Raw genomic sequence first — 13160 nt, 5'->3', positions numbered from 1 at the left:
GGTGTTGTGTGGTGTTTTTGTTTTTTGGTTGGTTGGGGTTTTTTGGATTTTTTTTTTTGTGGTGGTTTTTTTGAGGCTGGTAGCTTATGTTTTTCTTTACATCCCTAAGAGAGTTGTATGTAACTGCTCGATACAGCAGATAGAAAAACAGGGTTGTTAAAAATGAGCAGTAAAGGATGTTGCTTCTGCCCAAACTGTAATTCCAGCAAGTTCTCAAGACAGGAAGTGGGAATCTTTACAATTAATAGCTCCAAATATTGCAGGATTTTATTATGATAAAGAAACAAGCCCAGGGTGGAGCATGTTTTGTTGCGTATTACTTCCTTGTTTGCAAAGAAGGTGGTAGTCACTTTGATTCCTCCTAGTTGGAAGGCAAAGATATTAAAAAATGCATTGACAGAAAAATACATGTTTCTCTAGAAGCTGTAATTCCATCAGCTCAGTTTCTAACTAATATTTTGCATAGATTTTTCTTATCTGAAATAATTTGAAAGCCTTGATTTTTATAGCTCTCTTATACACTTCGTTCCTCTGGGGTTTTTTATCTTTAAAGCAATTTTGCTTGTCCCTTCTGAATCTTTTGTTCCTCGTTTACTTTTTCTCTTCCATCACTATGATTAGACATACAGTTAAAAATCAGCTTCAGTGAATTATCTTACATAAGGTCCTTAGAGTTGTTCTTTCTTGTGTAAGAAGTGATAGGTCCCTGAAAGAGGAGGGAATGAGGGCAAGTGTTTTGTCTTCCTAGCTGTGGAAGGCATAGATTTATTTAAACTACACATTTAATAATAAAGTAGTGTGGTGGGTTGACCCTGGCTGGATGCCAGGTGCCCACCAAAGCTGCTCTATCACTCCCCCTCCTCAAATGGACAGGGGAGAGAAAATATAACAAAAAGCTCATGGGTCGAGATAAGGACAGGGAGATCACTCAGCAATTACCATCACGGGCAAAACAGACTCGACTTGGGGAAAAATTAGTTTAATTTATTACCAGTCAAATCAGAGTAGGGTAATGAGAAATAAAACCAAAGCTTAAAACACCTTCCCCCCACCCCTCCCTTCTTCCCAGGCTCAACTTTACTCCCGATTTTCTCTACCTCCTCCCCCACAGCGGTGCAGGGGGACAGGGAATGGGGGTTGTGGTCAGTTCATCACACATTGTCTCTGCCGCTCCTTCCTCCTCAGGGGGAGGAGGACTCACACTCTTCCCCTGCTCCAGCATGGGGTCCCTCCCATGGGAGACAGTCCTCCACGAACTTCTCCAACATGAGTCCTTCCCATGGGCTGCAGTTCTTCAAGAACTGCTCCAGCATGGGTCCCATCCACGGGGTGCAGTCCTTCAGGAACAGACTGCTCCAGCATGGGTCCCCCGCGGGGTCACAAGTCCTGCCAGCAAACCTGCTTCAGCGTGGGCTCCTCTCTCCACGGGGCCACAGGTCCTGCCAGGAGCCTGCTCCAGCATGGGCTTCCCACAGGGTCACAGCTTCCTTCAGGGCACATCCACCTGCTCTGGTGTGGGGTCCTCCACGGGCTGCAGGTGGATATCTGCTCCACTGTGGACCTCCATGGGCTGCAGGGGGACAGCCTGCCTCACCATGGTCTTCACCACGGGCTGCAGGGGAATCTCTCTCTGCTCCGGCGCCTGGAGTACCTCCTCCCCCTCCTTCTTCCCTGACCTTGGTGTCTGCAGAGTTGTTCCTCTCACATATTCTCACTCCTCTCTTTCAGCTGCAATTGCTGCTGCGCAGTAACTTTTCCCCCTTCTTAAATATGTTATCCCAGAGGCGCTACCACCATCGCTGATTGGCTCGGCCTTGGCCAGCGGCAGGTCCGTCTTGGAGCTGGCTGGCATTGGCTCTATCGGACATAGGGGAAGCTTCTAGCAGCTTCTCACAGAAGCCACCCCTGTAGCCCCCCCGCTACCAAAACCTTGCCGCGCAAACCCAATACATTCCACCCCTCGCCTCTGTGAATCACATATTTAAGAATTATCATTAAAATCCACATTTATCACACAGTCTTCAGAAATTTCACTCACATCAGCAAAAAAGAATTCCCCACACTAAAATCAAAACATCATCACAACACCGAATGAAAGTGGACAGTTTACACACAATCCACCCCTTGTCCCTTCACCACAACTACAACAACCGAAACTCCCCACGATTGTTCTCACTCTTCACTCTCTAGCTGTGTTCAGTCCATGTTTTGCCTGTTACCTCTCCCGATTACTGTCCTTATCTTGAATTCCTCATGCCCCACGTTGGGGGCCAAAAAGGACTGTGGTGGGTTGACCCTGGCTGGATGCCAGGTGCTCACCAAGCTGCTCTATCACTCCTCCTCCTCAACTGGACAGGGGAGAGAAAATATAATGAAAGGCTTGTTGGTCGAGATAAGGACAGGGAGAGATCACTCACCAATTACCGTCACAGGCAAAACAGACTCAGCTTGGGGAAATGAATTTAATTTATTGCCAATCAAATCAGAATAGGGTAATGAGAAAATAAAAACAAATCTGAAGCCTGGCTGTAGTAGAGGCCATAATTATCAGCATTTCTATGCTTTTTTTTTTTTTAATGATATTAAGAGCTCAGATGTGAAGCAGAGTGGAAGCTTGATGTGTTCCTGTCTCCTGGATTGAAAGAGGAGATGCTGGTGTTTCTTTTTCTGTTTTAAATTCTACCCTTCCTGCTCCCTGAAACTTTTAGCTGGTCCATGGTAATGATACCACCAACTAAGGATGTGCTCATCTGCTGAGAGATGAGGCATATGGTCCAAAACAACTTCTGGAGTTGCTTGTTTGTGTCTAGGTCCACATCAACTGGGTTCTCATGTGCTTTCATATTTGTTCTGGCAGTCCACCTGTCTTCCCCGATTGTGGTGTATGTTAGTTTGTCTGGTCTCAGCCTTCTTTGGAATAGTTATGGGAGAATCTATAGAAAATGTGTTCGGGAATAAAGGAGCTGTCCTTCTCAGCCTTAATTCTTCTGTGAAGTGTGGCATCTGTCTTCATTCTAGTCACCAAATTTTGTGTTTCATGAATGAGTAGTGGTCCTGCTAGCCGAAGGGAGGCCTGGCCTGCTCAAGCATGATTCATTCCAGTGTTTCTACTCATCTCCCAGGTATCAGTGGCTACAGCTCTGTTCTGTAGATATTGAATTGTAGGAAGTACCAGAAATAGTAGCATGAAGAAATGTTCTATCAGATCTATGTTTTCCTTCTGTCCTTCTGTGTTTCTGAAATGTACTTCTATTGCACTGTAGCAAGTATCTATGGGTGTCCCCCTCCTCCCCCCACCTTAGAGGTACTTAGAGGTATCTATTATTTTTCTAGAGTCTGTCCTGGTTTTCTGACATTTTCAGTGTGAAATATCAAAAGTTAAAAACTTATTCCCAGTTCAGTCTTTGTCCTCACTAGTGACAGGAATTCACTTTCAAATTAACTTGGAAAGTAGTTCACAGATCCGTGTTCAGGTTGGACTTGCTACTATCATAGTGTTAATGCAGTTCCACAAAACCTAATCTTAATACAAGGTTCGTTTTTGCTGTTCTGAACCTGTAAAAGGAGGCAAACTGCAGTTTATTTGCAGCAGTTATAATATGTTGTCTCTTCTCACTGACCAACTTACACTCTCATCAAAGCCCTTGCCATTTCTGGTTTTAATAGACAAGTAAGGCTATGGAGTCTACTGAGGTTTTTGGAGTTTTTTGGGGTTTGGGGTTTTTTTTGGGTTTGTTTGTTTGTTTTGGGTTTTTTTCCCCCTCTTTAGAGTTTATTCCAGATTTTCTGCTAACATCTTTCTGTGCTGTTGATAGCATTGTAGAACCAACTTCTTGGATTTACCCAGTATCTCTTTCGTTACCTCTCCATTAAACAGTTGTCTTGATACTTTTTTTTTTTTAAGGTACTTTGCAACTTAATTCTACTCTGTGTGATTTAATTAACCATGACATATAATTGATGTGACTTTTAAAAGCGTATTGGCTGTTTATGCTTTGTTTTATCCTTTCTTGTGGTTTCTTCCTGAATGTGTCCCTTCTCCTTAGGCTCTCCAAGACATTAAAAATGTTGACTTGGGAGCAGGCCAGAAGACAGCATCATGAAAGTTTATTTAAAAAAAAAAAAAAGCTGTTTCCATTTCTTCCTATCAGGATTTACTGTTAGGTGTGTTTTTTCAGGTGCATGATGTGGGTGGCTCTTAATTAATCAATTAGTAGGAGGGACAGTAGAAGAGGAATTTGGATTAGAAGCTTTTGTGCACTGCAGAGAGACTGGTTTCATCCATACCAATTATTAGACTTGCTTTACATCCAAACACCTGAAGGATAACAGGAACTGTTTTATTACATGAACTTCATATGGGAGAAATCATCTTTCTTTTTAAGACTGGAAATAGGATGCATCCTGCTCTAAGTAATGGGCATCATCTGCTATAAAATGGCAGCTTCTGATGCTATAGGAAGTTTGAGGTGCATCTTGTGAATCTTCAGTTACTTTTTAAGAGCTCTGGGACAGATGAAAGATGCATCTAGACCAGTGTCCTGTCTCAGCAGTGGCCCTGTTTTGTATTTCAGGTCTCAATTTTTTTTTTCTTTTTACAAATCTATTCAGTATTCAGGGTTTCAATTACAGGTTGATATTCACTGAATATTTTCCTACAAAATATTTTAAACCTTAATATTACAATTAGGCCCCACTGAACAATTAAACCTCTTTACCATGAGCACTTCTTGACAAGACACCTTCTTGTATTGGTCAGTTTGGAATTTAAGAGGGTTTTTTTTGGTTAAAAGAAAGTGTAAAAAATATTTAAACTCACCATGTTGGGGATGTTGGTCTGTTTTGTATACTGTAGTCCTATTCCCTCAAGCCTTTTATAAATATAAAGCATTGCTTTGTAGGCAAGTAATTGACTTCTTGTTGCAAAAATATGCACAGCACTTGCTGAGCAAGGGTGTCTTCTAGTTAAGATGACCACATCCTGTAAATATTTCTTTCAGTTCTGAACTCAATGTAGAACATGAGCTGCTGACATAATCACTGTCTGGACCATAACTATTTACTGACCTGACTGAGTGTCTTCGCTGCTTCTTGGTTGCCTGGAGTACCTGCAGGACTGAGATATTTGGCATGGTTAAATTTTTTTTTTATTTTTTTTTTAAATTGTTCCCCCCCTGCCCCCTCCCCAAACTTCTTGTCCTCACTGGTTGATTCTTTCAGGAAAAAAAACACCATCAAAACTATGAACCCAAGGCAGACTAAATGATAAAATGTGACCCACATGAATGAATTTTGCTACCTGAATGTGCTGTTGTGAGCATTAAACTACGCTTGCATATGTTTTTTGATACATTTTTTTTGATACTAAGAGAAAAATATCAATAATAATCAAGTTATCACCTTTAATTTAAAGGAGTCTTAATTTAGAAAGACTGTGACTGAATATATAGTCTTACAATCTCCTGAACCTCCTTCAACAGTAGGCAGTATGCTTCCTGTTTTCTTCCTGTGCGGGTCCTTTGCTTCATTTGTGAAGACTTGGTACTGAAAGTCAGTGAGTTGATTAGCAAGCTGATCTAATTAGAAAAAAAATTCCACCCAATATCTTGCAGGGTTAGTCTTTTTGGGTCAGTTACTGATTGCACTCATGGTGTGTTTATGCAAACCCTAGATTTAACAAAAGGCAGGTGTGAGTAGGGGAAAACAGGGCTTGCTCTTTCTTTAGCGGTCTCTAGTTTGGATTAAGCACAATGGGAATTCACTTGCTTTTTGAGTTCCAGTTGCGGGGTTGGAATATTCTTACACTCGATCACAGTAAATCTAAATTTTGTTCTTTTCTTCATCACTGATTTTTTTCCTCAGTAATCCTTCCATAAAAGTCAAAAGTGCAGCTAAAAACTGGAATACTTACCCAGTTTGTCTCTTTTTGGGGCAGATATAAAGTGTACCATCCCCTATCTTTCCTGCTTTTTTGCCATATGCAGGTTGACTTCTAGACTTTGGACAGTAGGCTGGGAATTTCATGCCTATCTGTAAAATAGTTTGTAATTGCTGTAGTGGTGAGAAATAACTAACCGCAGTAAGAACTGAAATTGGAAAAGGAGTGGAGAGCTGCTCAGTCCTTAATTGCTGAGGGCATCAAGTCCTTTTTTTTTCTTTTTTTTTTTTTTTTTTTTTTTTTCTGAAAGCTACCTTCCGGAGTACTTGCTCTTGAGACTTTTGTACCTAGTTTCTTTAGTTCCTAGGGATTTCTGGTGGCTTTATATTTTTCATCATCTGGAGGGATCTCTTGATTGAAATGTGTAGGTCAACAGTGCTTGCATGTGGGATGTTCTGCTTTCAAGTTAGACCCCAAGGCTAGTGTGAATGGAGAACTGACAAGTGATGGGCAGTTGATGTGATTAGTAAACAAGTTCATATGTTATGTATTATCACTGGTAGAATGATGCAATTAGAAATGTCTGTCACTGATAATGTGGGGTGCCATTATTATATTTTACTTTTTAATCTCAGATGGGCAATGTAGAACCACCTTCATTCATGGAGGGATTAAAGGTGCAACATAATTTAGGGGGCGGGGGATGGAAGAACAGAAGGCATTTAGCTTCATAATTCTAAAGTTTGGGAAATTTACCACCCTGGTGTGAAGGTGTCTTGTGACTGTGGCATGGGGCCATGTACACTTGGCTGTCCTGCACTCATGAAGTGCAGGTAACAAAGCTTCTGATCCTTCTCTCATCTCTCCCTGAAGGGCCAAGCCCATACGGTAGGGAGGAGGTGGCATTGATTGGCAAGAGGTAGACAGAAACAGATTTTTCTTGCTTTGATATCAGCATTTTAAGACACTCTAATACTGTGCTTCTCTCTGCTTCTCTGAAAAGATTAGAGTGGGAGTGATGTGGACAAGCACTAGTGAGTTTTTGTCCCCTTTCTAATGGAGGGGGGGAAAAGTATCCTGGTTCCTATAGTCTCAAGTAAAATTAATTTCTTGATCTGAGTTTACATTGCTGTTCCCTGCAATGCATTTCTTAGAGCCACTGCATGACAAACACTTAAGTTGAGTTGCATGGATTTCTTTCCTTCTTCAGTCACACCAGTATTAGCAACAATTACTTCTGCAAGAGAAGCTTTGCTGTATGTTGCCTGCTTATTGGAGTAGTAATGTGTCAAATGGATAGTTTTGAAAACATCCTTAAGCAGATAAGCTATTTCTCGTGCTAGTAGTTGTCTATTTGTATGTCCTGCTCTTTAATCTGCAAAATAACTGCTTTTCTTCTGGTTGATTGATAAGTATTTCATGTAGCACATCAGAGGAAATAGTGATTGCTGGAAGATAATTTCTTTTCTTAGGGTGCAAGGATGGAAACAAAGCTCAGCAGAATATATTAAGTTCCAAATTATTTTGAATGTTATATTCAAGAAGATAACTAATGTGTTTTTCTTTCAAATTGTGTAGTACAAGGATTAACCTATGCAGGATCTGGAGATAGTGAATTCTTTCCTTAAGGTAGTTTCCGAAAGGTGATCTTCTGCATACTTGAGAGGAACTACTGTATGGAATTACTGATATTAAATTCTCTGGGACTGAAATTTTACCTTGTGAAACCAAGATAATGTGGTGCAGAGAATAAAATGGAAAGAGGAGAATCATGTAGTAGTAATTGAATTTTTTTTTTTCTGTTCCTTGTGAAAGCAAAATGATAGTTTTAATACAAGATCTACTGATGCAGTAGAACTGACTAACATATCTCAAATAGTCTTTTTGACCCTATTAAAACTTGATTAATGGAATATTTCTAATGAATTTTGCTGCTTTAAGTGATTGTTTTGATTGCTCACTGCTATCAGTAATTGCACCTGTATTGTTAGGATAGTGGTGTGATGATGCTTCTTGGCTTTGTGTGGAATGTGTAATGAAATGAGAGTAGTGTCCATTACAATCTTCCATCTGGCATCTTCCTCCAGTAGGTCTAGTCAAAGTGATAGATGAACTTGGATTATAAGATAATATTACTACTGATTTAAGCATGGGCTATAGGATATGTTCTTTCAAAGTCTGAAGTGTTTGATAGCAGTACTAACCCCACCTTCTTTTTTGCAATAGCTAAACAAAACTTCATATAGCTAGGCAGACCCTGATATTTAATGTTGTAGAGCTATTGAAAAAAGGAACAGTAACAGAGTACAATGAAAACATTTTCTTCTGTTTTTTAATTCACAACTTTTTTTGAAATGCAGCATGATTTTCACAAGTGTGGTAGGTAGAGTAAAATCCAAGTTGATTGTTCTCATACTTGGCTTTGCAGCTACAAAAATACTTGTTCTGTCAGATATCGTCTGCAAGGGATGATTTTGTGCATTCAACAGTGCAAATCTATCTAGTTCTGAAAAGTCCTGATTGTTCATAACTCTTCTGAAATGAGTTCATAACTCAAATGTAATATGGGTGCTTTTTCATACAGTGACCTGCCCATCAGGGGTTTGAGTTGGAATTGGTTCTTGGTGTTAAATAGGCAGTGTGTGTTTTTTAATTTAAAAAAAAAAAAAAGTATGTGATAATGAAAAAGCTAGGAGTAAGCTGTAGCCTTAGTTTGACTTAATTTCTAAGTTATGTTGTGGGAAAAACTTAAATTAGGGGAAGAAGTGTCAGAGCAAAAGATCTTTCTTCTAAAGATGTGTAAAATGCTTATTTTCCTACTCCTTCTCCCCAACCCTTAACTTTTGGGATCTAGCTCAACACTGAGCACTTGTAGCATGTATGTCAGGGTAGTCAATTTTTTATTAAAGAGAAAAATCTTGAATTTTTGACTTAGTAACAAGAAGGTGGTTAATGGTCACGGGAAATACATTGCAATTGCCAGTGGAGTTAAATTGATGTCTTTCTTTTGAACTTGTATAACATCATCTTATTTGTCAGTAGGGGGAGAGAACGGAGGATGGAGGAGTGTTCCAGTCCTCTTTTACAGTCCTTGGATAATCATCTTTCATGTAATGATCTGTGCAATTGTTCATATAACCCTACAGTTACTGTATTCTTTTTCTTGCTACCTGGGATATAGTGGAAGGGTCAGTGATTGAAGCACTAATGGAGGGTACTGCATAATTCAGGACTTGCTAGAGGTAGTCACAAACTCGGACATGTAATCTGGAGGAGTAAGCATGTTCAACAGTCCATTGCCTATCTGTAAGGATGCCACTTAAATCTCAAATTGAACTGAAAGTTTAACCTTCTGTGGAAGACTGCAAGACAAGGGAGAGGGAAATTATTCAGCTCTTCTTAGTTAAGAGCCAAGAAAGCTGTTTCAGTCTTTACATCATAGAGCAGCAGTTCCTAAATGGAGTGTGTATGAAGGGAGTTGCTGGCCAGATTAAACTTGATTTAATACGATACTTATGTTAATATTTTTAGTCATACAAAAATTTTGGCTGTAGATGGGAAAGCAGTAGGAAAACTTCAGAAGGAAAGTTCCAGAGCCACCACCATAAGGGACAGCAACCCAATTTTTTTATTCCCAAGCAAGCCAGGAAAGTAGCAGTACAGTCATCAACCCTGGCATCCTTCAGTTTCTAGCTGTGCTGGCCATGGCACCATGGGAAGCTGACACCAGCAGTGTTTTGGAGAAGGTAGCCGAGATCTGTTAAACAATCCTATTAGTATGGAGGTTTTAGAGTTTGCTAAATCTCACAGAGTGTTCTAGAAGTGGCAGAAACAGTTATTTTAATGGTGATTCTCTTGGTGTTCTTTGTCTTAGTTTTAGGAATCACGAAACTCAGTTTTGTGTCTGTATATTGAATGCTTTCTGAAAAGAGTATGCTAATTAGATTCTGGTTCCTGAGGAATCTTTTTCTTTCAAGAAAGCTTCCAGTTATCAACCAACCTAGATTTATTAGACACAATTTTTTTTGTGTATCTCTTCTGTATTTTGGCACCTTATTTGAACTGGCCCCAACAAATGTTGTCAAGATGAGGCTATGGATATGTTCCATATACATCTTAGACTTACTGCATTATTCCAGCCTACTAGCCAGGACCACATAATATTACTTTGTATCCTCAACATATAGAGTATATGGCTGTACTCCACAAAAGCTCACCAGGCAGAGTAAGCTTCTCAGAAATAGGTCCAACTACTTGTAAGCAACTGTCTCTGCTCTTGCCAATGGCTGTGACTGCAGACTTTCAATAAAACCTCGTGTTAAGCTAAATGAAAGGCAGCTGGCAGGTCCAATTAAAATAATTGCAGCTTTTTTAAAGTCTCATCTTTTGCAAGGAGTTGTATTTCCCCATGAGGGCTGTGGGAGTTGTCCTGGTTTCGGCTGGCACAGAGTTAACTCTCTTCTTAGTAGCTGGTACAGTGCTGTGTTTTGGATTTAGTGTGAGAATGATGTTGATGATAACACCCTGATGTTTTAGTTGTTGCTAAGGAGCGCTTATCTTAAGCCAAGGACTTTTCAGTTTCCCATGCTCTGCCAGCAAGCAGGTGTGCAAGAAGCTGGGAGGGAGCATAGCTGGGGCAGCTGACCTGAACTAGCCAAAGGGGTATTCCATACCATGGAACGTCATGCTCAGTATATAAACAGGGGGGAGTTGGCCGGGAGGGGCGGATCGCTGCTCGGGCATTGGTCAGCGGGTGGTGAGCAATTGCATTGTGCATCACTGATTTTTTCTTGGGTGTTATTTCTTTTTTTTTTGTTATATTCTTTTTCATTACAATTATTATTATTCTTAGTAGTGTATTTTTATTTTTACTTTAGTTATTAAACTGTTCTTATCTCAACCCACGAGTTTTACTTTTTTTCCTTTCCTCCTCCCCATCCCACTGGGAGGGGGGAGGGGGAAACGGCTGCGTGGTGCTGAGTTGCTGGCTGGGGTTAAACCACAACAGAGTATTTGTGACAGTGTGGGTGGTACAGATTCTCTTTCAGAGAATGTGCTTCAGACTCACCAGAACAGCAGTGTTTTAAGAGGAAGTCATCTAGTTGAGGTCCTGCACATAACTTCTTGTTGGCTATCAGGTTAACAAAATGTAACTAAAACTACATTAAAACTCCATTCATACCAGTAACAGAAAGGGAGCTGTTTTGAACTCAAGCTTGCTAGCAATGTGTATGTTTTATTTTTGGCTGGTATAGAAGGACAAGATGATAATCAATTCTACTGTTTTTGTGTTTTGGCACACTGCTTTCTCTGTTTGCATTACTTTGAGATTTGGCAGAGGACAAAAATGAGTAATTGTAGAATGGTGGTTGTGGTGGTAAGTTACATATTACCACTTCTGTGTCTCCTGTGTTTAATTCTAATGTAAAACAAAGTTAATGTGTGGATTTGAAACTGTCTTAGTTTTTGTGCAAGGCCTCTTATACCTGTCATCTTGAAAACACTTCTTAATTCTTTTTCACAGATCCATGTGGATGGTTTCATAAACTCCATTTTGTGTCCTGGTGATTCTGTGGTCCAAGTTCAGAAACTAATTGAGACTCCTATGATGTGAATTGGCAGTGGTGGAGTGATTCGGGTAGGTGACTGTCCGGATGTGTTGAAGGAGATAAGGGGAAAGAAATGTTTTGAGTGCACTTACTGTTTCAGTTACTCTACGATGTACTAATATCTTCTCTCACCCACACATGTAAGAATGACAAACTTTTGTTTTAATTGCTGAATTTGTATTATAATAGCTTGTAGGGAAGATGTGTGAGAACTGTGGCTGTTTTCTGGCAAGAAACGCTAGGGTTATTCACTGCAGTGGAACGGGTCTGTCACACTTGGGTCACAGAACATGATCTGTGTATCTGCGGTTTTAACATGTTCATATATCTCTGTGTGAGCACTTGTGTATAGGCAATCTGGCTTCCATTGCTTCTGGTATAGTTTTCTGCATTACTTTTTTACTTTGAATGCTACATAATGTATGCAAGGCAGTAACCCATTTTATAGTAATGTATTCAGGTAGCTCTGTGAAAAAAATAAAAGCAGTTTCAAACAAATACTTCTTCCCTGGGTAAGCTAACTTAAATGCTCTTATCCTATCCAGCAAAAGGCTAATATGATTGGGATTTTTTTTGCAGTTGAAAGCATGTACTGTTTTGGTTTTGTATGCTTGTTACATTTACATAAATTTAGTTGTTAGTGGTATGTTTTTGGGGGATGCTGAGACTGAAGGGTTTTTTATTTAAACTTCTCTTTAATCCCCTAATTCAACAGCAGACACACATAGCTCCTCGTAAAGAATTATAGAGACAGTATAATCAGAATGATGTGGAGTTTTTTTAGTAAGTGTATGCCTAATTGAAGCATTGCAGAAATATTTAATAGATCACAGTATGTTTTGATCTTAGTAGACTGGAGTAGTATCTCCAATAGGATAAGTTTGATCTTAATACACTGTCTTAGTCCTAGTTAGGACCATTGAGCAAATGCATTTTTCACCCTCCTCTCTCCATCTCTTGCTCTAATTCAAGAATGTAGGTAGAATATGCTCACAAATATTTGTAAATGTACACATAAAATGCTTGACTTTTGAGAGGGGAAATATTTTAATAGCAAAAATACTGTCTTAAATGCTTAAAAGTATTGTAGAAATGATGTGCTTGGAAATACAGATGCCTTATGAGATTTAAATTAGGAACCGTTATGAAAAGATAGTACAAGTGTTGGAACTTTTGCTTGAAAATGGGTTTGTAGGGTGTGGTGGGTTGACCTTGGCTGGATGCCAAGTCCGGGGGACAGCCTGCCTCACCATGGTCTTCACCAGGGGCTGCAGGGGAATCTCTCTGCTCCGGCGCCTGGAGCACCTCCTCCCCCTCCTTCTTCCCTGACCTTGGTGTCTGCAGAGTTGTTTCTCTCACATCTTCTCACTCCTCTCCTCTGGCTGCTGCTGTTCTTCTGCAGGGTTTCCCCCCCCCCCTTAAATATGTTATCAGAGAGGTGCTATTACTGTTGCTGATGGGCTCAGCCTTGGCCAGCAGCAGGTCTGTCTTGGAGCTGGCTGGCATTGGCTCTGTTGGACATGGGGGAAGCTTCTAGCAGCTTCTCACAGAAGCCACCCCTGTAGCCCCCCCTGCTAAGAAAACCTTGCCACGCAAACCCAATGCATGGAGAAAGTTTTTTAATAAAACAGGTTAGTAAAGATGAAAGGCAAGAATATATTGAGGAGCAGAAT

The sequence above is a fragment of the Gymnogyps californianus genome, unplaced genomic scaffold, assembly GCF_018139145.2.
Source record: "Gymnogyps californianus isolate 813 unplaced genomic scaffold, ASM1813914v2 HiC_scaffold_51, whole genome shotgun sequence".
In the NCBI taxonomy this organism is placed as follows: Eukaryota; Metazoa; Chordata; class Aves; order Accipitriformes; family Cathartidae; genus Gymnogyps; species Gymnogyps californianus.
The sequence above is the reverse complement of the archived record's forward strand: the minus strand, read 5'-3'. Positions refer to the sequence as shown.